We start from the raw sequence: 26,014 nt of genomic DNA, 5'->3' as shown, positions 1-26,014 counted from the left end.
CACTTATGGAAGAGAAGACAAGAGTTTGCAAGTGAGGTCACTTGTGTTGGACCAAAGGGCCTTGCTCACAACTTCCGATCTAGTTCATTGCTAATGTGTTTGCAGAGGTGGGTAGTAACGCGCTACATTTACTCCGTTACATCTACTTGAGTAACTTTTGGGATAAATTGTACTTCTAAGAGTAGTTTTAATGCAACATACTTTTACTTTTACTTAAGTATATTTATAGAGAAGGAACGCTACTTTTACTCCGCTACTTTTATCTACATTCAGCTCGCTACTCGCTACTAATTTTTATCGATCTGTTAATGCACGCTTTGTTTGTTTTGGTCTGTCAGACAGACCTTCAAAGTGCCTGCCTTACTGGTGACGTTTCGCTTCGTTCCACCAATCAGATGCAGTCACTGGTGACGTTGGACCAATCAAACAGAGCCAGGTGGTCACATGACCTGACTTAAACAAGTTGAAAAACTTATTGGGGTGTTACCATTTAGTGGTCAATTGTACGGAATGTGTACTGTACTGTGCAATCTAATAATAAAAGTTCCAATCAATCAATCAAAAGTGTGAAGGAAAAAATATACTTTTTTTATTTCAACCGTACATCCTGTCAAAAGCCTCAAGACTGACCGCACATGAGGACGTTCCTGTCTTCACAATAAAAGTGCCGCTCCATCGCGCCTGCGCTTTCAAAACAAGAGTCTCCGAAAGCCAGCACAAACAAGCTAGCAAGCTACGGAGTTTGACGCCAATATATTTCTTGTAAAGTGTATAAAAACGAATATGGAAGCTGGACAAATAAGATGCCAAAAACCCACCACTTTCATGTGGTATTAGACAGAAAGGAGGAACTTTTCTTCTCCTCCATTTGAAAACGTGGACGTTATCATCACGACTGTCTGATTACAATCAACGCAAGTCATCAGAATCAGGTAATACACCAACTTATATTCTAGTCTTCATTAAAGAAAGGAATCTATATGTGTTAAACATGCATGTATATTCATTAAAACACCTTTAACATGTAAACAAAAACAGCAAAATAAATACATATAAATTATATACTGTGTATATCAATGTATATGTATGTATGTATATATATATATATATGTATATATGTCTTAATAAGGTTATCCAAAAAATAGTGCTCGATACCGTAGTAGAGCGCAATATATGTATGTGTGGGGAAAAAAAATCACAAGACTATTTCATCTCTACAGGCCTGTTTCATGAGGGGGGTACCCTCAATCGTCAGGAGATTTTAATGGGAGCATTCGCATACCATGGTTTATATAGGGCACAGAGTGGGTGGGTACAGGCTGGCCTAGGGGCGTGGTGATTGGTTCATGTGTTACCTAGGAGGTGTTTTCCGTCTATGGCACAAAAAAATTGTAACAACATGCCGCCATAGACGGAAACACCTCCTAGGTAACACATGAACCAATCACCACGCCCCTAGGCCAGCCTGTACCCACCCACTCTGTGCCCTATATAAACCATGGTATGCGAATGCTCCCATTAAAATCTCCTGACGATTGAGGGTACCCCCCTCATGAAACAGGCCTGTAGAGATGAAATAGTCTTGTGATTTTTTTTCCCCACACATACATATATATATATATATATATATATATATATATATATATATATATATGATATGAGTGTGTATGTTACTCATCAGTTACTCAGTACTTGAGTAGTTTTTTCACAACATACTTTTTACTTTTACTCAAGTAAATATTTGGGTGACTACTCCTTACTTTTACTTGAGTAATAAATCTCTAAAGTAACAGTACTCTTACTTGAGTACAATTTCTGGCTACTCTACCCACCTCTGTGTGTTTGACAAGGATGAGCGGGGCCCTCTGTATGGTCTAGTCAGGTTCATCCACACCAAACACAACCAGCTCGGTCTTTCTATATGAATAGTATCTTGAACGCATCATAATAATGCCCTCAATTCCCCCCAAAAACAGATTAACTCGCTGGAATATAAAGACAATATAACATACATATAAATATACATACATACTCCAGACTGGGCCCCCTTAGGAGCCCAGTCTAGATTGTATTTTTTTACTCATCCTTCCCCAGCATTTTACCTTCTTCCCATCTTTTACGGGGCGCTTTGTGGCGACCCATCAGCGTTCCTGTTCTGTAACGCTGTACACTGTTTGTCTAATTTTGAACGGGTTTGTGCTGAAAACATAGTTTTGTTGCACTTGTGCAGTGACAATAAAGTCCTATCCTATACATACATAAACGTGGATGCCTATGCAATAAGTGCAATATAAATATCTGTACAGTAATCTATTTATTTATATCTGCACCTTATTGCTCTTTTTATCCTGCACTACCACGAGCTAATGCAACAACATTTTGTTCTTATCTGTACTGTAAAGTTCAAATTTGAATGACAATAAAAGGAAGTCTAAGTCAAAAAATTTCAAGTTAAAGTACCAATGATTGTCACACACACACACACTAGGTGTGGTGAAATTTGTCTTCTGCATTTGACCCATGGGTGGGTCAAATGGGGAGGTGAGGGGAGCAGTGAGCAGCAGCAGTGGCCGCGCCCGGGAATCACTTTTGGTGATTTAACCCCCAATTCCAACCCTTGATTCTGAGTGCCAAGCAGGGAGGTAATGGGTCCCATTTTTATAGTCTTTGGTATGACTCGGCTGGTATGACTCACAACTAGGGCTGGGAGATATATCGCGGGTTTGTCTCTGTGCGATATAGAAAATGACTATATCGTGATATTCGAGTATACGTTCTCACGTAGTTGCTTTTAGCTGCGGGCATTACACTGCATGCTCTTCTTACTCTTTCTTGTCTCTCCTTCTCAATAAAACAAGCACCTTCTTACATACGTCACATACGTATACGCCCTTGCGGAGCAGAGAGGTAGCTGCATGGGTAACGTTAGCTGTGGTGCGAGTGGTAATACGAGAGAAAGAAGGTGCGAATCTGGTAACAAATGAAGGAAGAATTAATTCCCAAGAAAAAAAACAGGGGTCCATTGTCTGGCGGTGGTTTGGCTTCAAGCGGGAATATGTCGAACAGACAACCGTAATATGTCAAGTGTGGGGCAAAAGTGTTGCTACGAAAAGTAACATTACTGCTAATATGTAGCATCATTTGAAAAGTCACCCGCTAGAGAATGAAGAGTGCTTGAAACTCCGCATGTCAACATCTCCGGCCGGTGCCACACCAACAAAATGCCCAAGCAACAATTTCCAGATCAACACCGTATGAAACAAATAGTCAACAACAGAAGGAGATAACGTCCGCAGGAACCTACCACATAGTGAAGGACATACACTATTTGATTTCCTATTATGCAGCTCATTTTTATTTGACACTTATTGAAATATCTTGTGTGACATCATGCACAAAATTGCACTTTATTTGTTTTAAACTATTATAGTGGTGTTCTGTACAAAAAGTGCACTTTAATTTAGTGTTGTTTTGATATGTCATCTTAGTGACATCATGCACAAAAGTGCACTAATAGCATACTTGCCAACCTTCAGACCTCCGATTTCGGGAGGTGGAGGGTGGGAGTGGCGGGGGGCGTGGTTGGGGGCGTGGTTAAGAGGGGAGGAGTATATTTACAGCTAGAATTCCCCAAGTCAAGTATTTCATATATATATATATATATATATATATATATATATATATATATATACATACATATACATATATATATATATATATAAGAAATACTTGACTACTTGACTTTCAGTGAATTCTAGCTATATATATATATATTTATTTTATTATATATATATATATATATATATATATATATATATACACACACATATATATATATATATATATAAAAGAAATACTTGAATTTCAGTGTTCATTTATTTACACATATACACACACATAACACTCATCTACTCATTGTTGAGTTAAGGGTTGAATTGTCCATCCTTGTTCTATTCTCTGTCACTATTTTTCTAACCATGCTGAACACCCTCTCTGATGGTGCATTCTGCTTCGTCTCCTTGTTGTGTGCGCAGTTGTGCACTGCACTCTCTAAAAGCCCTAGATGTTATTGTCACATATGCATGTACAGTAGATGGCAGTATTGTCCTGTTTAAGAGTGTCACAACATTGCTGTTTACGGCAGACAAACCGCTTTACGGTAGACGAAAACGTGACTGCTGTTGTTGTGTGTTGTTGCCGTGCTGGGAGGACGTTAATGAAACTGCCTAACAATAAACCTGGAGGGGGCGTGGCCTTCAGCTCCGCATGAATTTCGGGAGATTTTCGGGAGGAAATTTGTCCCGGGAGGTTTTCGTGAGAGGCGCTGAATTTCGGGAGTCTCCCGGAAAATCCGGGAGGGTTGGCAAGTATGACTAATAGCTTGTTTTAAAATGTCTCTGACAAATCTTGCACTTTCTGTTTTGGAAATGACATGAATGTTTGTGCCACTGCTTAATAACTGTTTAATAAATACACTTTTAGTTGTGATTTCCCTCTCTGCATGAAAGTTTAAAAGTAGCATATATTAATGCAGTATGAAGAAGAATGTTTTAATGTAGACACATAGAATCATCATACTGCTGTGATTATATGCATCAAGTGTTCATTCAAGGCTAAGGCAAAATATGGAGATATATATGGTGTATCCTGATATGGCCTAAAAATATTGAGATATTAAAAAAAGGCCATATCGCCCAGCCCTAATTTGCAGTCATGTTGTTGTTATGATGGAATATACCAGTATTTTACGGACTATAGAGCGCACCAGTATATAAGCCTCACCCACTACATTTTAGAAAACAAAATACTGTTCATATATTAGCCGCAGATATATATGTTGTGAAATGAGTTATTTACACAGAAAGATTTTGCAAATGTTCATTTCCATACCTTAATTCCAAACGGTGTCTGTAACACGGCAGTAAAACAAAACAGACGTCATCCTCATGGACCCACTAGCTGCGGAGTCTCGCTCTCCAACAGACTCAATAACTCCACGGTGACGTCTTGGTGAGTTTACTGAGGAATATGTGAAACTGGAACAATACAAAAAGAATGTTGTAAGGTAATAATACTAACAGAAAAAATTAACAAATTCAAAAGACTTTCTTTGAATATCAGTAAAACTGAAATAATGCTATTCGGTAACAGTAGAAGGGAAAGTCAAATACAAATACAAATAGATGGAGTAAAAATTGAAAAGGTAAAAGAAAACACATTTTTGGGTGTAATAATACATGATAAAATGAACTGGAAACCTCATGTAAAAATATACAGCATAAAATAGCAAGAAACATGTGAATATAATGAATAAAGCAAAACACTGCATATTCTCTACTGCTCACTAGAGTTATTGTGCAGAAATATGGGAAACTACTACAAATGTGCACTTCATTCACTAACGGTGTTACAAATAAAATCAATTAGAATTAAAGCTGCAAAGAGCGATGGACGGGACCGACTTTGACGGCACATAAAATCCAAACCGGAGCAGTAATTAAAACTCTTTGGTCAACTTTTAATCAGAAGGGTTCAATCTCTCTCCTGTGCTAGTTTGAAGCCGACACGACAAACGCGCTCAGAGGAGATAATGTTTGAAAAAAGGTGACCGGTTTTTACAAAACTTTTGTTTTGAAGGGGGAATTGCAAACTTCCTGTTGATTTTTGCTGGGGGTTGTCAATATATGAAATGTAGGTCTAAGTGAGACCTACATAGAGGTTTTTGTTTCTAAGACATTCCTACTGGAAGTTACAGGCAGTTTTGTCTGAGTTTTCTTCCTAGGTGCAGTTGTGTCTGGTGAGTTTACTGAGGAATTCGTGAAACTGGAACAATACAAAAAGAATGTTGTAAGGTAATAACACTAACAGAAAAAATTAACAAATTCAAAAGACTTTCTTTGAATATCAGTAAAACTGAAATAATGCTATTCGGTAACAGTAGAAGGGAAAGTCAAATACAAGTACAAACAGATGGAGTAAATATTGAAAAGGTAAAAGAAAACACATTTTTGGGTGTAATAATACATGATAAAATGAACTGGAAACCTCATGTAAAAATATACAGCATAAAATAGCAAGAAACATGTGAATATAATGAATAAAGCAAAACACTGCATATTCTCTACTGCTCACTAGAGTTATTGTGCAGAAATATGGGAAACTACTACAAATGTGCACTTCATTCACTAACGGTGTTACAAATAAAATCAATTAGAATTAAAGCTGCAAAGAGCGATGGACGGGACCGACTTTGACGGCACATAAAATCCAAACCGGAGCAGTAATTAAAACTCTTTGGTCAACTTTTAATCAGAAGGGTTCAATCTCTCTCCTGTGCTAGTTTGAAGCCGACACGACAAACGCGCTCAGAGGAGATAATGTTTGAAAAAAGGTGACCGTTTTTTTACAAAACTTTTGTTTTGAAGGGGGAATTGCAAACTTCCTGTTGATTTTTGCTGGGGGTTGTCAATATATGAAATGTAGGTCTAAGTGAGACCTACATAGAGGTTTTTGTTTCTAAGACATTCCTACTGGAAGTTACAGGCAGTTTTGTCTGAGTTTTCTTCCTAGGAGCAGTTGTGTCTGTGTTTTCTTCCTAATTTTGAGTTTTGGGGTTGTTTTTTTTTAATTAGATCTCAATTTTTGCCAGTCCTTATGTGTGTGTCCAGTTTGGTGAGTTTTGAAGCATGTTAAGGGGGTCAAATTACAGCTCAAAGAGGCAAAAGTGACTGTTTTTACTAAAATTTGGTTTTGAAGGGGGAATTGCTAACTTCCTGTTGATTTTTGCTGAAAAATGTCAATGTATGAAATCTAGTTCTAAGTTATACCTATATAAAGGTTTTTGTTTCATGTCTCTACGACATTCCTACTGAAAGTTACAAGCAGTTTTGTCTGCGTTTCTTCCTAGGGGGCGCTAGAGCGCAATTTTGAGTTTTGGGACTTGGTTTTTGTATTAAATGGCAATTTCTGCCAGTCCTGATGTGTGTGTCAATTATGGTGAGTTTTGAAGCATGTTAAGGGGGTCAAATTACAGCTCAAAAAGGCAGCGGAATAATAATAATAAAACCTTACAATTACAATAGGGTCCTCTGTCCCAAAGGGACATTGCGGTCCCTAATAATACATAATGTTGGATATAGAGAACATACAAACATAAAATCATGTACAAGTTAAGGGGTGTAACGGTACGTGTATTTGTATTGAACCCTTTCGGTACGGGGGTTTCGGTTCGGTTCGGAGGTGTACCGAACGAGTTCCCACACGAACATATTAAGCTAAGCTAAAGTCTTAACAAGCTGCTCCGCTTCCTTCTGCCTGTCTCTGGTACTCTACACAGCACCCAGCATTGTCCCACCCACACAACCATCTGATTGGTTACAAACAGAGCGGTAACAGCCAATCAGCAGTGCGTATTCAGAGCGCATGTAGTCAGTGCTTAGCGTTTAGCAGGTAAGCATCAGGCAGCGGACTCTCCCCAAATGATAATAAACACCTCCCAGTCAACTACTAGTAACATCACTATGAGCCCGTTGACCTTCTAGACCAGGGGTGCTCACACTTTTTCTGCAGGCGAGCTACTTTTCAATTGATCAAGTCGTGGGGATCTACCTCATTCATATATATAATTTATATTTACTTATTTATGAAACATATGTTTTTGTTAACAAGTTAAAGGTGTTTAATGATAATACAAGCATGTTTAATACATATAGTTAATATTGTTAACAAGTTAAAGGTGTTTAATGATAATACAAGTATGTTTAACACATATAGTTAATATTGTTAACAAGTTAAAGATGTTTAGTGATAATGCAAGCATGTTTAACACATATAGTTAATATTGTTAATAAATTAAAGGTGTTTAATGATAACACAAGAATGTTTAACACATAGTTAATATTGTTAACAAGTTAAAGGTGTTTAAAGATAATACAGGCATGTTTAACACATATAGTTAATATTGTTAATAAGTTCAAAGTGTTTAGAGATAATACAAGCATAATTAACACATATAGATTCCCTTCTTTCATGAAGACAAGAATATAAGTTGGTGTATTACCTGATTCTGATGACTTGCATTGATAGGAATCAGACAGTGGTGATGATAACGTCCGCATTTTCGAATGGAGGAGAAAAAAAGTCCTCCTTTCTGTCTAATACCACATGAAAGTGGTTGGTTTTTGGCATCTTATTTATCCAGCTTCCGTACTCCTTTGTATACACTTTACAAGAAATACATTGTTGGCAAACTCCGTAGCTTGCTAGCTTGTGCACGCCAGCTTTCTGAGACTCTTATTTTGGTAGCGCAGGCAGGATGAAGCAGCGCTTTTATTGTGCAACTGTGCAGTCGGTCTTTGGAGTTTTGACGACAGGTACGGCGCCAGAGTCTGTTGAAATAAAGTGTTTCTCGCCTTCCAGTCGGTAATTTTAATGAGCTGGCAGCAGCCAGCGTCATCTCAGAAGACCCTCGGGTGCCGTGAATGTCAATCAAGTGACAAAAGTGACGTCATAGTGAAGATTTATGATCGCCCATTTTTAGGACTATTTTTTTAATGGCTGGCTGGTGATCGACTGACACACCCTCTGAGATCGACCGGTAGCTCGCGATCGACGTAATGAGCACCCCTGTTCTAGAAATATAAAAGGCAGCTCAGCTCGCTCGCAGTCCTGGCTTGAGGTGAAGGCTAATTTTGTGGTATGTGTGTGTGTGTGTGTGTTACGGACAGCAAAGCCCTGTCTGTCTGTTATTTCACTTTACCTTTTTCTGTGTTGATTGAGCTGTGTTGAAGCAGCAAAAAAGGACATTATGTTAAATGAAGAGTTTCTGTCTCTGATAGTTGATATAATAATGTAACTGCATCCATTAAGCCTACATGAACTCCATGGTGTTCATTGCTATTGTACTATTTTTTCAGCTATAGTTACATTAATTAGTAATGCAGCAGCCTAGTTTTGAATGGCAGGGTCCCTGCTATTACATGTTGATAAAAATATAACATCTACATAATAAAAATACAGGCTTCCCAAATGCTGTAATAAATTAAGCATGATGAGTTGACTTGAAACTGTTTAATGTTGCACTTTTTATATGTAGAAGAAAAGTTTTGTCATTTTATTTAATCTGAGCAACAACTTGAGGCAGTTTAATGTTGATTAACGTGGGCAGAATTATTATAGTGTTCCCAATGTTAAAAGGATAAAGCCATTGTTTACACATTTGGTAAATAAATAACCAAAACATTTATATTTTGTTGTTTTCTTACTGTACCTAAAATGAACCGAACCGTGACCTCTAAACCGAGGTATGTACCGAACCGAATTTTTTGTGTACCGTTACACCCCTAGCTACAACAGCTAAAATGATGCACAAAGCAGTGACATGGAAAGAAAAAAAAAATATTTAATTGTTAAATGTATCCAGTGATTATACTATAAAGTTATTTTCCATTTAACTTCACCAGTTTTAGATTATTTTTATTCAAAATCGCTGAATTTTCACATTTGCCGTTCAAATACTGAGAAGAGACGGTGCGGTGATCACGTCACTCAGTTGTGCCTCAACATGGATTGCGCAATTACTCGGCTAACTGCTGGCCTGCTGTGCAGTGAGACCGTATTGCTATATGAATTATATTATACATTTCCATAGTTTAGTTAGCTGAGGTATATAATGTACAGTGTATTTTGTCAACAACTGTATGTGTGTAAAGTATTTCTTGTGCTGAGCGATCATAAAACTGCTGCAAAGACGCACTGTGTGAGGCTCGCAGTAATCCCGCCTCCTGGTGGTAGAGAATGCACTCCCGCTGTAGAATGCACCCCCTGACGGGATTGTTATATCAACTAAAGCCCACACTTAAACTTTCCACGTGCAAGATTGAATCTATTTAAAAAAGTTATTTCATAAGAAGCCAAAAAAGTGCAAAAACAATAATGTTCGTGTTGGAGGAGTTGTGAATGACTGCGGGGCCACAACATTAGGTACACCTGCAGACTGCAGCACGGATTTCATATTTCATTCATTCACAACTCCTCCAACACGAACATTATTGTTTTTGCACTTTTTGGCTTCTTATTGAGCTGCTGCATTTTTTTGGTTGGGTTGTTTATTTCTTTTGAGTAACTTAATTCTACATTTCTAAAAGGGGAGGAATGTAAGAGAGTGATCTATGTTTGTCTGTTGCCATCTCCTGGTGAATGTTGGCTATAGCGTACTGTGGCTACTTTTTGGTTGGCCAACGATTTACGTCAAGTGTGTTGAGTCTGTTCTGAAGTCTACAGTAAAGAGACATACTTCATCACCTCGCCTGGTTATTGCCTCCAACCCAATATATTACATAAAGGTAAGACCATAATAAAGTTTTTTTTAATTAAATGTGCTTTTTTTGTGTGCTACAGTTTGTATGTGTAAAGTTAAAGTTAAGTTAAAGTACCAATGATTGTCACACACACACTAGGTGTGGTGAAATTTGTCCTCTGCATTTGACCCATCCCCTTGATCACCCCCTGGGATGTGAGGGGAGCAGTGGGCAGCAGCGGCGCCGCGCCCGGGAATCATTTTTGGTGATTTAACCCCCAATTCCAACCCTTGATGCTGAGTACCAAGCAGGGAAGAATGCTGGTATGAGCTTTTAAACATAACCCGTTAACTGCTGCCAATCAAATGGTGAATAAGATACTCTTCAGGGTTCATATGTTTGTAAATCTGACTGTGATGAAGTCAGTGCCTCACCAGCCATCAACCTCACCGCACGTCACTGGCACAAAGCAAGCTTTTAAACATGTGTACGCACGTACATTACTTAAGACATTTAGCATATCCATATGTGGAATTAAATGATGGAATGGATTAAGCAAGGAAATCAGACGCCGTAGTTTGCAAGTGAATATATTATTGAATTTGGTAATAGTAGAAAAGAGCATCATACACAAATACAAATAGACGAAGTAGACATAGAAAGGGTAAAAGAAACTAGATTTTTGGGAGTATTAATAGATGATCAAATGAACTGGAAATCTCATATACCGTATTTTCCGCACTATTAGCCGCACCTAAAAACCACAAATTTTCACAAAAGCTGACAGTGCGGCTTATAACCCGGTGCGCCTTATATATGGATTAATATAAATATTTATTTTCATAAAGTTTCGGTCTCGCAACTACGGTAAACAGCCGCCATCTTTTTTCCCCGTAGAAGAGGAAGCGCTTCTTCTATGGTAAGCAACCGCCAAGGTAAGCACCCGCCCCCATAGAAGAGGAAGCGCTTCTTCTTCTACTGTAAGCAACCACCCGCCCCCATAGAAGAGGAAGCCCCCGGATATTGCGTTTCATTTCATTTGTGTGTTTACATCTGTAAAGACCACAAAATGGCTCCTACTAAGCGACACGCGTATAACGCAGAATTTAAACTTAAGGCAATATTTAACCAAAGAACTCCAACCGCTGGATATTGGTGTCAACAGGGCATTTAAAGCACGACTGCGAACGGCGTGGGAAGAATGGATGACCGAAGGCGAACACACCTTCACTAAGACAGGGAGACAGCGCCGGACGACATACGCCAACATCTGCCAGTGGATCGTAAATGCCTGGGCGGATATTTCGGTCACAACTGTGGTCCGAGCTTTCCGGAAGGCAGGATTCACAGAACTGCGACGAGACGGAGCCGGCCATTTTGGATCCCGTATTTGCCCAACTTTTTAATTCGGACACCGAAGGAGAAGAATTCGAGGGATTTATGAATGAATAACTTCAGAAAGTGAGCGTTATGTTTATTTTGTGTGTTGTGACATTAACGTTCGAGCAACATTATGTTATTGATTGCACATTTGCACATTACCGTACATTTTGGGAGTGAACAGAGTTGTTAGAACGCTGGTTTTTAATATATTATTAAAGTTTGACTGACCTATCCGACTGTTTTTTTGACATTCCCTTTAGCGCAGTTAGATGCGGCTTATAACACGGGGCGGCTTATAGGTGGACAAAGTTTCGAAATATGCCGTTCATTGAAGGCGCGGCTTATAACCCAGGGCGGCTTATGGTGCGGAAAATACGGTACAAAACATACAACATAAGGTGGCAAAAAACATTTCAATAATGAATAAAGCAAAATATGTCCTGGGCCAAAAATCACTACATATTCTCTACTGCTCGCTAGTGTTACCATATCTGAGTTATTGTGCAGAAATATGGGGAAATAACTACAAATGTTATACATTAAAACATTCGCTAACCGTGTTACAAAAAAGATCAGTTGGAATAATACATAATGTTGGATATAGAGAACACACAAACCCTTTATTTATTAAGTCAGAAATATTAAAGTTTGGTGATTTGGTAAAATTGCAAACAGCTAAAATGATGTACAAAGCAAACTATAACCTGCTAACAAAGAATGTACAACAATTCTTCTCGACTAAAGAGGAGAAATATAACCTTAGAGGAAAAAATAATTTAAAACATTTATATGCACGTACAACACTTAGAACTTTTAACATATCAGTATGTGGCAGAGGTGGGACCAAGTCATTGTTTTGCAAGTCACAAGTAAGTCTCAAGTCTTTGCCCTCAAGTCCGAGTCAAGTCCCGAGTCAAGACAGGCAAGCCCCGAGTCAAGTCCAAAGTCAAGACTGGAAAGTCTCAAGTCAAGTCCTAAGTCCTGCATTTTGAGTTTCGAGTCCTTTCAAGTCCTTTTAACCACAGACTAATATATTAACACAGATTGTGTATGCTTTTCAAACGCTGTATTTATTTATTAAAACAAGTGCATTTTAAATTGCAGGAAAGAAAATTGTGCTGACTTTGCACTTTATAATAGCACTATTAACCAGTCATTTTAAACATTAACTCATTCCTTTACAGAACAAACACATTGAAAAATAAAGTGCAAATGTACTTATTTGTACAAAAGTGTTAACATTGAAAAAACATGACATACACGTGAACATAACAAAAAAGTTGTACTTTTTATATGTCAGGGCCCTATGCTGCATTGTATTTGCAAAAGACCAAATTAGCCAAGAGTCTGTCAGTCATTTGTGCACGATGGGGGCGTAGTATGATGCCACCATGGCTGAAAACTCGCTCCACTGGAGCACTGGAGGCAGGCACTGCCAAGACTCTCATGGCCACTCGGAACAGTGAAGGAAGAGTCTTCATGTTCAATGCCCAGAACAAAAGGGGGGAGAGAGTTGTTTTGGGTTGGTGCACTACTTGTAAGTGTATCTTGTGTTTTTTATGTTGATTTAATTAAAAAAAGAAAGAAAAAAAAAAATTATTTCTTGTGCGGCCCGATACCAATCGATCCACGGACCAGTACCGGGCCGCGGCCCGATGGTTGGGGACCACTGAGGTAAACAACTAACAGTATGTCAGAAAGCTAGCTAAAACGGTACACATATTCATAATATAGTATACATTTTAACTGACCTTTATTTTACTATTTTTGTCTTTTTTTAGGTGGCTAAAATACGCAGTGCTGCTGACCGCCGTCTAACGTTACGTGTGATATATTGACTAACGTAACCCTGCTTAAAAAAAATCACTGAACAAAAAGTATGAATAAGGTAGTGAACTGCAACAGATTCCCGTGTTTGCAATAACGTTATAACGTTAGCAGTGAGTTTACAGCCTCACTGATTTAACTACACAGCAAATAAAAGTCACGTTACTTAGCCAATAAACGTTATCTTACATTCAAAACTTACCGTTCTTTGTGCAACTTCAAATGCCGGACGAAGTTGGAAGTTGTAATTTTCGAACCGCATGTGTTGCATACTGCAAACCGTTTTGTGTTGACCACCTCGTAATTTTTATACCCAAACAAAATTATTTTAGGTATCATTTTTTGTTCACTGGCGTGTGGTTTGGACATGTCTTCTTCGTTGGTTGTCCTGCAATTTGATTGGATGAATGCTGTGTGATGAAAACAAAGTAGATCTAATTTGATTGGCTGTTGTACTGAGACCACACCAGCTGACACACGCAACGCTGATAGACAAGTACACAATGAAAAATACGGAGCGCTCCCGAATAACTTTTTCATCTTTGGGTTTTGGGGAAAGTAGCAAGTCATGTCAATTCAAAAGGCTCAAGTCCAAGTGAAGTCACAAGTCATTGATGTTAAAGTCTAAGTCGAGTTGCAAGTCTTTTTACATTTTGTCAAGTCGAGTCTAAAGTCATCAAATTCATGACTCGAGTCTGACTCGAGTCCAAGTCATGTGACTCGAGTCCACACCTCTGGTATGTGGAATTAAATTATGGAATGGATTAAGTAAAGAAGTTAAAAATTGTACTGATATGATCCAGTTTAAGAGGTTGTTCAAAATAATAGTGCTTACAGAGTACAAAGCAGAAGAATTATGATAAATACTTTCAACCTTATTGAAAATAAGATATTCTTCATCTCAGTATGTTAATAATGACTGAATTAATTAATTACATATTACAAAACTGTTGTATACTAATTCATAGATGTTATTTTATTATATAAAAAGGTCAGTAAATGATTCTATATATTTGTAAACGCTTTGAAGTGGGAAAGGGGTAGGATTAAATAAGCTTTGCTTCTTCCTACTCCTTTTCGGGGCATGATGTAAAATGAAATGATATGAAATTGTGTGATGTATTATGATGTAAGTGTGTTCATGTTCCAAATAAACTAAAGAAAGAAAAGAAAGAAAGAATGTTTGTACAAGTTAGCAGACGACGTGGAACAGGAACCGTCACAGACAAGTAAAGGCGTTTGCTGAAACGAGCAGCAGGCACTACGGCAACAGAGAAATATGAAGAAAAAAGAGCCAAATACCCTTGAAGGGAGGCAGGAGTGTTTTGAAGGCCGCCAGGAGGACTTCTTTTCCCGGCCAGGAAGAAGCAAGGACGTCCGAAACATGCGGCACGTTTCAAAGGACCCTTGTTTACATCCGAGGAGCTGTCCGTAAAGATGCCTGAGCAGAAATCAGTGTGCGCGTGTGAGAGACGGCGCGAAAGAGTGAAAGGTAGAGAAAACACAGTACATTATTATCTACAAAATATTAATAATAATAATACAGCAGGCTAGTGTAGTATTATAACCGATACCAAAATTATTTCGATACTTTTCAAAATAAAAGAGACCACCAAAAAAAAAGGCTTTATTTTAACAACAAATCTTACGGTACATTAAACGTATGTTTCTTATTGCAATTTAGTCCTTAAATAAAATTGTGAACATACTATACAACGTGTCTTTTAGTAGCAGAGGTGGGTAGAGTAGCCAGCAATTGTACTCAAGTAAGAGTACTATTACTTTAGAGATTTATTACTCAAGTAAAAGTAAGGAGTAGTCACCCAAATATTTACTTGAGTAAAAGTAAAAAGTATGTTGTGAAAAAACTACTCAAGTACTGAGTAACTGATGAGTAACATACACACACATATCATATATATATATATATATATATATATATATATATACACACACATATATATATATATATAAATATATATACATACACACACATATATATATATATATATATATATATACATATACACACATATATATATATATATACACACACACATATATATATACAGTATATAATTTATATGTATTTATTTTGCCGTTTTTGTTTACATGTTAAAGGTGTTTTAATGAATATACATGCATGTTTAACACATATAGATTCCTTTCTTTCATGAAGACAAGAATATAAGTTGGTGTATTACCTGATTCTGATGACTTGCATTGATTGTAATCAGACAGTAGTGATGATAACGTCCACATTTTCGAATGGAAGAGAAACAAAAGTCCTCCTTTCTGTCCAATACCACATGAAAGTGGTTGGTTTTTGGCATCTTATTTGTCCAGCTTCCATATTCGTTTTTATACACTTTACAAGAAATACATTGGCGGCAAACTCCGTAGCTTGCTAGCTTGTTTGCGCTGGCTTTCGGAGACTCTTGTTTTGAAAGCGCAGGCGCGATGGAGCGGCACTTTTATTGTGAAGACAGGAACTGTGCAGTCAGTCTTTAGGCTTTTGACGGGATGTACGGTTGAAATAAAAAAGGGTATTTTTTCCTTCACACTTTTGATTGATTGATTGGAACTTTTATTAGTAGATTGCACAGTACAGTACATATTCCGTACAATTGACCACTAAATGGTAACACTCCAATAAGTTTTTCAACTTGTTTAAGTCAGGTCATGTGACCGCCTGGCTCTGTTTGATTGGTCCAACGTCACCAGTGACTGCATCTGATTGGTGGAACGGAGTGAACGTCACCAGTGACTGTATTTGGTGAAACGCAGGCACTATGAAGGTCTGTCTGACAGACCAAAACAAACAAAGCGTGCATTAACAGATCGATAAAAATTAGTAGCGAGTAGCGAGCTGAATGTAGATAAAAGTAGTGGAGTAAAAGTAGCGTTTCTTCTCTATAAATATACTCAAGTAAAAGTAAAAGTATGTTGCATTAAAACTACTCTTAGAAGTATAATTTATCCCAAAAGTTACTCAAGTAGATGTAACGGAGTAAATGTAGCGCGTTACTACCCACCTCTGTTTAGTAGTGAGTAAACAAACAAAGACTCCTTAATAATAATTTTGATTGTCTGTTTTTTTTTTTAATCTTTCAAGACAAAATGGTGACATTTAAAGGGTTAAAATGTAAATCTGAAAAAAAATAAAAAAATGTTGATATCAATTAGTGTTGTCCCGATACCAATATTTTGATACCGGTACCAGTCCCAAAATGATTTAGATAATTTTATGAATGCCATTATTGCATACTTGCCAACCTTGAGACCTCCGATTTCGGGAGGTGGGGGGGTGGGGGGCGTGGTCAGGGGTGGGGCGGGGCGTGGTTAAGAGGGGAGGAGTATATTGACAGCTAGAACTCACCAAGTCAAGTATTTCATACATATATATATATATATATATATATATATGTATATATATATATATATATATATATATATATATGTATGTGTGGGAAAAAAATCACAAGACTATTTCATCTCTACAGGCCTGTTTCATGAGGGGGGGTACCCTCAATCATCAGGAGATTTTAATGGGAGCATTCGCATACCATGGTTTATATAGGGCACAGAGTGGGTGGGTACAGGCTGGCCTAGGGGCGTGGTGATTGGCTCATGTGTTACCTAGGAGATGTTTCCGTCTATGGCGGCATGTTGTTACAATTTCGTTGCGCTTGTTGAGGGATGACAGGTCTGGACGGTAAATAATAAACAGTTTCTCTTTCAATTATTTCGCAGGTTTTTGTTCCACGAAATACCACAGAACTCAGCAAACACATTTGGGACCTCAAAGACAATAATGTTGAATATTCAATAACATGGCAAATTCTTGCATCCAGCACACCTTACAATAGTGGTAATAAAAGATGCAACCTATGCTTGAAAGAGAAACTGTTTATTATTTACCGTCCAGACCTGTCATCCCTCAACAAGCGCAGCGAAATTGTAACAACATGCCGCCATAGACGGAAACACCTCCTAGGTAACACATGAGCCAATCACCACGCCCCTAGGCCAGCCTGTACCCACCCACTCTGTGCCCTATATAAACCATGGTATGCGAATGCTCCCATTAAAATCTCCTGATGATTGAGGGTACCCCCCCTCATGAAACAGGCCTGTAGAGATGAAATAGTCTTGTGATTTTTTTCCCACACATACATATATTGCGCTCTACTACGGTATCGAGCACTATTTTTTGGATAACCTTATTAAGACATATATATATATATATATATATATATATATATATATATATATATATATATATATATATATATATATATATATATATATATATATATCCTGAAAATATGCAAATAAAACTGTGTTTAGATCATTGATACTTCAAACTTGCATAAATAAATCTTAAGGAATATAACATAACTTGGCTTCTGAGAGCTTCAAAATGTAATGAATAAAATGCTAAAGTTGTTGATAAACAAGCAATTATTTTAATAATTAAATATGGTCATTTTAAATGAATTATGATCATTTTAAAATTAATTATTTCAAATATGTTTATTTTAATGTATAATTCTATGGCTGGATGTAATAAGGAGTCAGAAAAAATACAAATAAAAATACAATTAATTTTGATGTTTTTAGCAAAATATGGTAAAAATGTATTTCGTTTTTGTTTTTTTTAATTAGTAAATATATTTATTTTTAGGTAAGATAAACATAATAATACAATTTATCTCTAGTATGGATGAATTAGTCACCCTGTTGTCTTCCCGTCATGAAAAAAGGCTGTCCTCACTCAGGTCCGCATGGAGCTGGAGGCCACGCCCCCTCCAGCTCTGGCTGAAAATCGGGAGATTTTCGGGAGAATATTTGTCCCGGCAGGATTTCGGGAGAGGCGCTGAATTTCGGGAGTCTCCCGGAAAATTCGGGAGGGTTGGCAAGTATGCATTATTTTTTCTTTATTTTTAACAAGTCTTAGGGTACATGAAACATATGTTTATTATTGCAAGTTTGTCCTTAAATAAAATAGTGAACATACAAGACAACTTGTCTTTTATTAGTAAGTAAACAAACAAAGGCTTCTAATTTAGCTGCTGACATATGCAGTAACATATTGTGTCATTTATACACCTATTATTTTGTCAACATTAAGAGGGACAAACTGTAAAAAATTATTATTAGTCTACTTGTTCATTTACTGTTAATATCTGCTTACTTTCTCTTTTAACATGTTCTATCTACACTTCTGTTAAAATGTAATAATCACTTATTCTTCTCTTTTTTGATACTTATTTGTACTTTACAAAAGTACAAAGAAGAAGAACCATGATAAAACATTCTGAATTTATTTCATCCATTCATTTTTTCTAAATAATCTTACTCATATCACCATATGAAATGTATCTTACTTCACCGAGTATTATTTATATATTGTTATTGTGATTACTTATGACTTAGACAAACTTTAATGATCCACAAGGGAAATTGTTCAACACAGTAGCTCAGTTACAATGATGGAAAGTGTAAGGATGGAAAGGACAATGCAGGTATAAATAGACTAAATATAGCGATATAAAATATAACATGTATACGAATATATACATAATATGTGTACAGTATATTATATATACAGATATATTATATTATGTCAGTGACGTGCGGTGAGGTTGATGGCTGGTGAGGCACTGACTTCATCACAGTCAGATTTACAAACATATGAACCCTAAAGAGTATCTTATTCACCATTTGATTGGCAGCAGTTAACGGGTTATGTTTAAAAGCTCATACCAGCATTCTTCCCTGCTTGGCACTCAGCATCAAGTGTTGGAATTGGGGGTTAAATCACCAAAAATTATTCCCGGGCGCGGCGCCACTGCTGCCCACTGCTCCCCTCACCTCCCAGGGGGTGATCAAGGGGATGGGTCAAATGCAGACGACAAATTCCATTACACCTAGTGTGTGTGTGACAATCATTGGTACTTTAACTTAACTTTAACTTTACACATACAAACTGTAGCACACAAAAAAGCACATTTAATTAAAAAAAACGTTATTATGGTCTTACCTTTACTTATAAATGAAGTCCATGCGCCGCTGTTCTGCTGGATTAATGCACCTCCTGACAGGAGTGTTATATCAACTAAAGCCCTCACTTCAACTTTCCACGTGCAAGATTGAATCTATTTAAAAAAGTGTAACCGAGGGTTTATAAATGTCGCCTATACTGTATGAAACTACAAAATAACAAACACGGAGGCTCCAGTTTACACGAGGACCACTTTATTTACCTTCTTTCAAAAACCTCCGCTCCACTACAACATGACATCACTTCCGCTCTTGGCGCCTTCAAAATAAGAGCTCAAGGCATATACTGTATAACAGCGCATAACAGGAACTTAACATCACAAAGAGGAAAGCCCATAAAAATAGGTTACAAACGTTATTTAATAAGAAGCCAAAAAATGCAAAAACAATAATGTTCGTGTTGGAGGAGTTGTGAATTAGGTACACCTGCAGTCTGCAGGTGTACCTAATGTTGTGGCCCTGCAGTCATTCACAACTCCTCCAACACCAACATTATTGTTTTTGCACTTTTTGGCTTCTTATGAAATAACTTTTTTAAATAGATTCAATCTTGCACGTGGAAAGTTTAAGTGTGGGCTTTAGTTGATATAACAATTCTACGGCGGGAGTGCAGGAGGCGGGATTACTGCGAGCCTCAGCCAGTGCGTCTTTTGCAGCCCTTTTATGATCGCTCAGCACAAGAAATACGTTACACACATACAGATGTTGCCAAAATACACTGTACATTATATACCTCAGCTAACTAAACTATGGAAATGCATAATATAATTCATATAGCAATACGGTCTCACTGCACAGCAGGCCAGCAGTTAGCCGAGTCCGTCCATGTTGAGGCACTGAGTGACGTGCCTCGACTGGCTGCTGATCACCGCACCGTCTCTTCTCAGTATTTGAACGGCAAATGTGAAAATTCAGCGATTTTGAATAAAAATAATCTACAACTGGTGAAGTTAAATGGAAAATAACTTTATAGTATAATCACTGCATACATATAACAATTTAATTAATTTTTTTTCTTTTTACATTTTCCTCACCTGCCTCACCCTCTAGTGATTGCACGTCACTGCCTTATCCCAATAAACATCTGTTCAGTATTTTAACATAAAAGTGTTTGATATAGAGACATTAAAAGCCACAAAATGCAACGGGTCCATCAGACCCACAAACGCTGGCTGTGTAACAACAATATGAACATTACACACCAGAATATAACCAGTTTTGTACACCGTTGATGTGTTTCAATGCCAGTTGGGCGTAAATGTGTTCCTGGATAGTATTTCTCCAGCTATGGTCATGTGGTGACATCAATGATGGTATCTTGAGAGGTAATAACTGAAGGCCTAGGTGGGAAACGCACTGTATCCAACACAATAATAATATACTCTCATAATAATAATACTATATTAATAACAGCACAAATCTGAACAGGTCCGAATTTATTCCACATTCTTTCAGGTCTAATTGAGAAAGAGAGACGGGGGGGGGGGGAACACACCGCACTAATCCACAGAACACACAGAGAACCCTTTCACAAGAGTTCAGGGAAGTAGCTTTATTTGTCCATTGCTATGGCGGAGAAAGGTTTGTGGAGGTCGGATTGGTTTTTGAGCTGGAAGATTATATGAAACCAGAGTGTTTTAAACCTCTTCTGTGGTCCGTGGATTAGAGCCGGTCGGTCCTGTGAACTCCAAAATGAAACAATACGGGGTAGGGGTGGATCAGTGGGAGACGGTGCATTCAGGTATTAGTCTAAGACAGTGGTTCTTAACCTGGGTTCGATCAAACCGGAGGGGTTCGGTGAGTCGGGCTCAGGGGTTCGGCGGAGGGCGAGACACACCCGACTCATCGTGTAAATACAAACTTCTCCCTATCGGCGTATTACGGATACGGCAACAGCTGACTGATTTGCAGGTGTGTAATTTGTTGTGAGTTTATGCACTGTGTTGGTTTTGTTCTTTGAACAAGGTGATGTTCATGCACGCTTCATTTTGTGCACCAGTAATAAAACATGGTAACACTTTAGTATGGGGAACATATTCACCATTAATTAGTTGCTTATTAACATGCAAATTAGTAACATATTGGCTCTTAACTAGTCATTATCAAGACGGCGTGGCGAAGTTGGTAGAGTGGCCGGGTTACTGGTTCAATCCCCACCTTCTACCATCCTAGTCACGTCCGTTGTGTCCTTGAGCAAGACACTTCGCCCTGGCTCCTGATGGGCCTGGTTAGCGCCGTGCATGGCGCTAATGATGTTTGATAAGAAATTATCGAATTCGAGCCTATTATCGAATCCTCTTATCGAACCGATTCCTAATCGATTCTCTTATCGAGTCCAGATAGGTTGTTGTATATGGAAAAAAACCACACAATATTTGGTTTAACAAAAGCTGACTTTTATTATATAAGAAAAAAATAAAATCTAATAAATAAATAAATATTGACTGTTACCCCCCCTAAAAAAATAAAATAAAAATAATAAATATTGACTGTTATTACCCAAAGTATATTAAGTGGGATTTTTCAGAAAAACAAATATATACAGTAACCATACTTGCCAACCTTGAGACCTCCGATTTCGGGAGTGGGACGGGGGCGTGGTGGCAAAAAGGGGAGGAGTATATTTACAGCTAGAATTCACCAAGTCGAGTATTTCATATATATATATATATATATATATATATATATATATATATATATATATATATATATATATTCCATGTTTATAGTCAAGTATTTCATATATATATATATATATATATATATATATATATATATAAGAAATACTTGACGTTCAGTGAATTCTAGCTATATATATATATATATATATATATATACGTATATATATATATATATATATATATATACGTATATATATATATATATATATATATATATATATATATATTTTATTTTATATATGTCATGTCTGTGTAATCATGTTTTGTTTTAAGTCATGTTTTGTTTAGTTTCTGGCTTTTCACTCCCTTGTCTTGTTTGCATGATTACCCATTAGTTTCACCTGTTCCACGTTTGGACTCATTGTGCACTCTTGTTTGTCACCATAGCAACCATTAGTTTTCACCTGTCACATCACGCACCTGTTTCACGTCTTGAGTCACGCACCTGTTTTCGTTAATCATGTCTGTAGTATTTAAGTTCAGTGTTTTTCAGTTTGTCTTGCTGACGACCTCACCACATTTATGCTCTGTCCATTCTTTCCATGTCCATTCTTCATGCAACTATTTTTGTCCAAGCCAAGTAAGTTTTTGTTCCATGTTTATAGTCTTTTTGGTTTCATAGTTTGTTCTCCGCCATTGTGCGTGTTTTTTGTTTGTACTTTTTTGCTATAGTCTTTTGGTTTCATAGTTTATTCTCCGCCACTGTGCGCGCTTTTCGTTTGTACTTTTTTTGCCAACTTTCCGTTGCATCCCGGAAAAGCAAACACCCAAGATCAAGTCATGACAATATATATATATACATATATATATATATATATATATATATATATATATATATATATATATATATATATATATATATAAAATAAATACTTGAATTTCAGTGTTCATTTATTTACACATATACACACACAAAACACTCATCTACTCATTGTTGAGTTAAGGGTTGAATTGTCCATCCTTGTTCTATTCTCTGTCACTATTTTTCGAACCATGCTGAACACCCTCTCTGATGATGCATTGCTGTGTGGCACGCACAAAAGTGTTTTCATCAAATGCACTAGATGGCAGTATTGTCCTGTTTAAGAGTGTCACAACATTGCTGTTTACGGCAGACGAACTGCTTTACGGTATACAAAAACGTGACTGCTGTTGTTGTGTGTTGTTGCCGCGCTGGGAGGACGTTAATGAAACTGCCTAACAATAAACCCACATAAGAAACCAAGAACTCGCCCTCCATCATTCTACAGTTACAACGTTATTGGGCAGGTATGCTGTTTATGTTGTGGGTTAGCGGACTCAGGTCCTCATGGACCTGAGTCCGCCTGAATTTCGGGAGATTTTCGGGAGAAAATTTGTCCCGGGAGGTTTTCGGGAGAGGTGCTGAATTTCGGGAGTCTCCCGGAAAATCCGGGGTATGACAGTAACACAAAAACAACCTGTCTCTGTGATCACTATAGGTGTATAAATAATAATATAGTGTTAAATAAAATCAGTCCCTTGGGCACAAAACTGAAAATAATACAGCTCTCCAAAAAGTGCACTTCTGCTGCTATTGGAACATAACTGTTTGTTATGACGCTTTGACATGTTTGCACCGACACCAGCAGATGACATGGCACCCCAAACCATCACTGATGGTGGAAACTTTACACTAGACTTCAGGCAACGTGGATCCTGTGCCTCTCCTGTCTTCCTCCAGACTCTGGGACCTCGATTTCCAAAGGAAATGCAAAATTTGCATGGTTGGGTGATGGTTTGGGGTGCCATGTCATCTGCTGGTGTCGGTCCACTCTGTTTCCTGAGATCCAGGGTCAACGCAGCCGTCTACCAGCAAGTTTTAGAGCACTTCATGCTTCCTGCTGCTGACCTGCTCTATGGAGATGGAGATTTCAAGTTCCAACAGGACTTGGCGCCTGCACACAGCGCAAAATCTACCCGTGCCTGGTTTACGGACCATGGTATTTCTGTTCTAAATTGGCCCGCCAACTCCCCTGACCTTAGCCCCATAGAAAATCTGTGGGGTATTGTGAAAAGGAAGATGCAGAATGCCAGACCCAAAAACGCAGAAGAGTTGAAGGCCACTATCAGAGCAACCTGGGCTCTCATAACACCTGAGCATTGCCAGAAACTCATCGACTCCATGCCACGCCGCATTAACGCAGTAATTGAGGCAAAAGGAGCTCCAACCAAGTATTGAGTATTGTACATGCTCATATTTTTCATTTTCATACTTTTCAGTTGGCCAACATTTCTAAAAATCCCTTTTTTGTATTAGCCTTAAGTAATATTCTAATTTTGTGACACACGGAATTTTGGATTTTCATTTGTTGCCACTTCAAATCATCAAAATTAAATGAAATAAACATTTGAATGCATCAGTCTGTGGGCAATGAATAAATATAATGTACAAGTTACACCTTTTGAATGCAATTACTGAAATAAATCAAGTTTTTCAAAATATTCTAATTTACTGGCTTTTACCTGTATATATATATAGTTAGAATTCACCGAAAGTCAAGTATTTCTTAGATATACATATATATATATATGTATGAAATACTTGACTTGGTGAATTCTAGCTGTAAATATACTCCTCCCCTTTTAATCACGCCCACCCCCCTCCCCCCACTTCCCGAAATCGGAGGTCTCAAGGTTGGCATGTATGGGTTATGAGCACGCTGTGAAAGTAAACGTCAAGAACTCAGCCGACACACCTCGTCTGCATTATTCATAATTAGACAGACAACACATATACAGTGTGATTTTGTTTTGTTTACAAGGAAAGAAAAACAAAAGTTAAAAAAGGGAGATATATGTTGTATATATATGTATGTATGTGCTGCGGTTGCTTTAAAAACGACGCGACAGCTGCCGTAAAGGAGGTGCGTTGCTAGCCTGGTTGCTATGTTTCCGGTTAGTCGTAAAAGTGTTGGTCATGTGTTTATACCCTGCTCAAATCTCTCAGTAAAGTTATTCATTGGATTATACCTTTTCTTTTGAACTTTATTACACCTTAGAGCGCTTTTTCCGGTCCATTGTTTTTCCTGCTTTCACTATCTACGCCTAATGACTGAGCTACGTGACGTCATTTCTTGTGATGTCACACGGGGCATTTCTGGTCAGGACGGGATTCGTTCCCAGGGATTCGAATAAAGAACCAACTCTTTTTCTTTACTATAGTGGTCTCGATAACGGTTCTCAAAAAGGGATTCGTGTCCGAGGACTCGGTTCTTTTCTTATCGAACAACCGGGAAAACCGGTTTCGAGTATCATTCCCAGAGGTGGGTAGTAACGCGCTACATTTACTCCGTTACATCTACTTGAGTAACTTTTGGGATAAATTGTACTTCTAAGAGTAGTTTTAATGCAACATACTTTTACTTTTACTTGAGTATATTTATAGAGAAGGAACGCTACTTTTACTCCGCTACTTTTATCTACATTCAGCTCGCTACTCGCTACTGATTTTTATCGATCTGTTAATGCACGCTTTGTTTGTTTTGGTCTGTCAGACAGACCTTCAAAGTGCCTGCCTTACTGGTGACGTTTCACTCCGTTTCACTCCGTTCCACCAATCAGATGCAGTCACTGGTGACGTTGGACCAATCAAACAGAGCCAGGTGGTCACATGACCTGACTTAAACAAGTTGAAAAACTTATTGGGGTGTTACCATTTAGTGGTCAATTGTACGGAATGTGTACTGTACTGTGCAATCTAATAATAAAAGTTCCAATCAATCAATCAAAAGTGTGAAG

The 26,014-nt window shown here is 37.7% G+C and overlaps 1 protein-coding gene across 1 annotated transcript in view; it reads right to left on the bottom strand.

Moving 5' to 3' along the window:
- Positions 1 to 26,014, bottom strand: part of LOC133623019 (guanine nucleotide-binding protein subunit beta-like protein 1) — a 124,623-nt gene that overhangs the window by 87,923 nt on the left and 10,686 nt on the right. The window contains exons 2-3 of the mRNA XM_061985925.2: positions 14,811 to 14,949; positions 4,891 to 5,036 (exon numbers count right to left, since the gene is read on the bottom strand). The gene's annotated coding sequence lies outside the window, so the exon portion shown is untranslated. The remainder of the gene's footprint in view (positions 1 to 4,890; positions 5,037 to 14,810; positions 14,950 to 26,014) is intronic.

The sequence above is a fragment of the Nerophis lumbriciformis genome, linkage group LG12 (assembly GCF_033978685.3).
Source record: "Nerophis lumbriciformis linkage group LG12, RoL_Nlum_v2.1, whole genome shotgun sequence".
In the NCBI taxonomy this organism is placed as follows: Eukaryota; Metazoa; Chordata; class Actinopteri; order Syngnathiformes; family Syngnathidae; genus Nerophis; species Nerophis lumbriciformis.
This window is presented reverse-complemented; position numbering and strand designations above follow the sequence as displayed.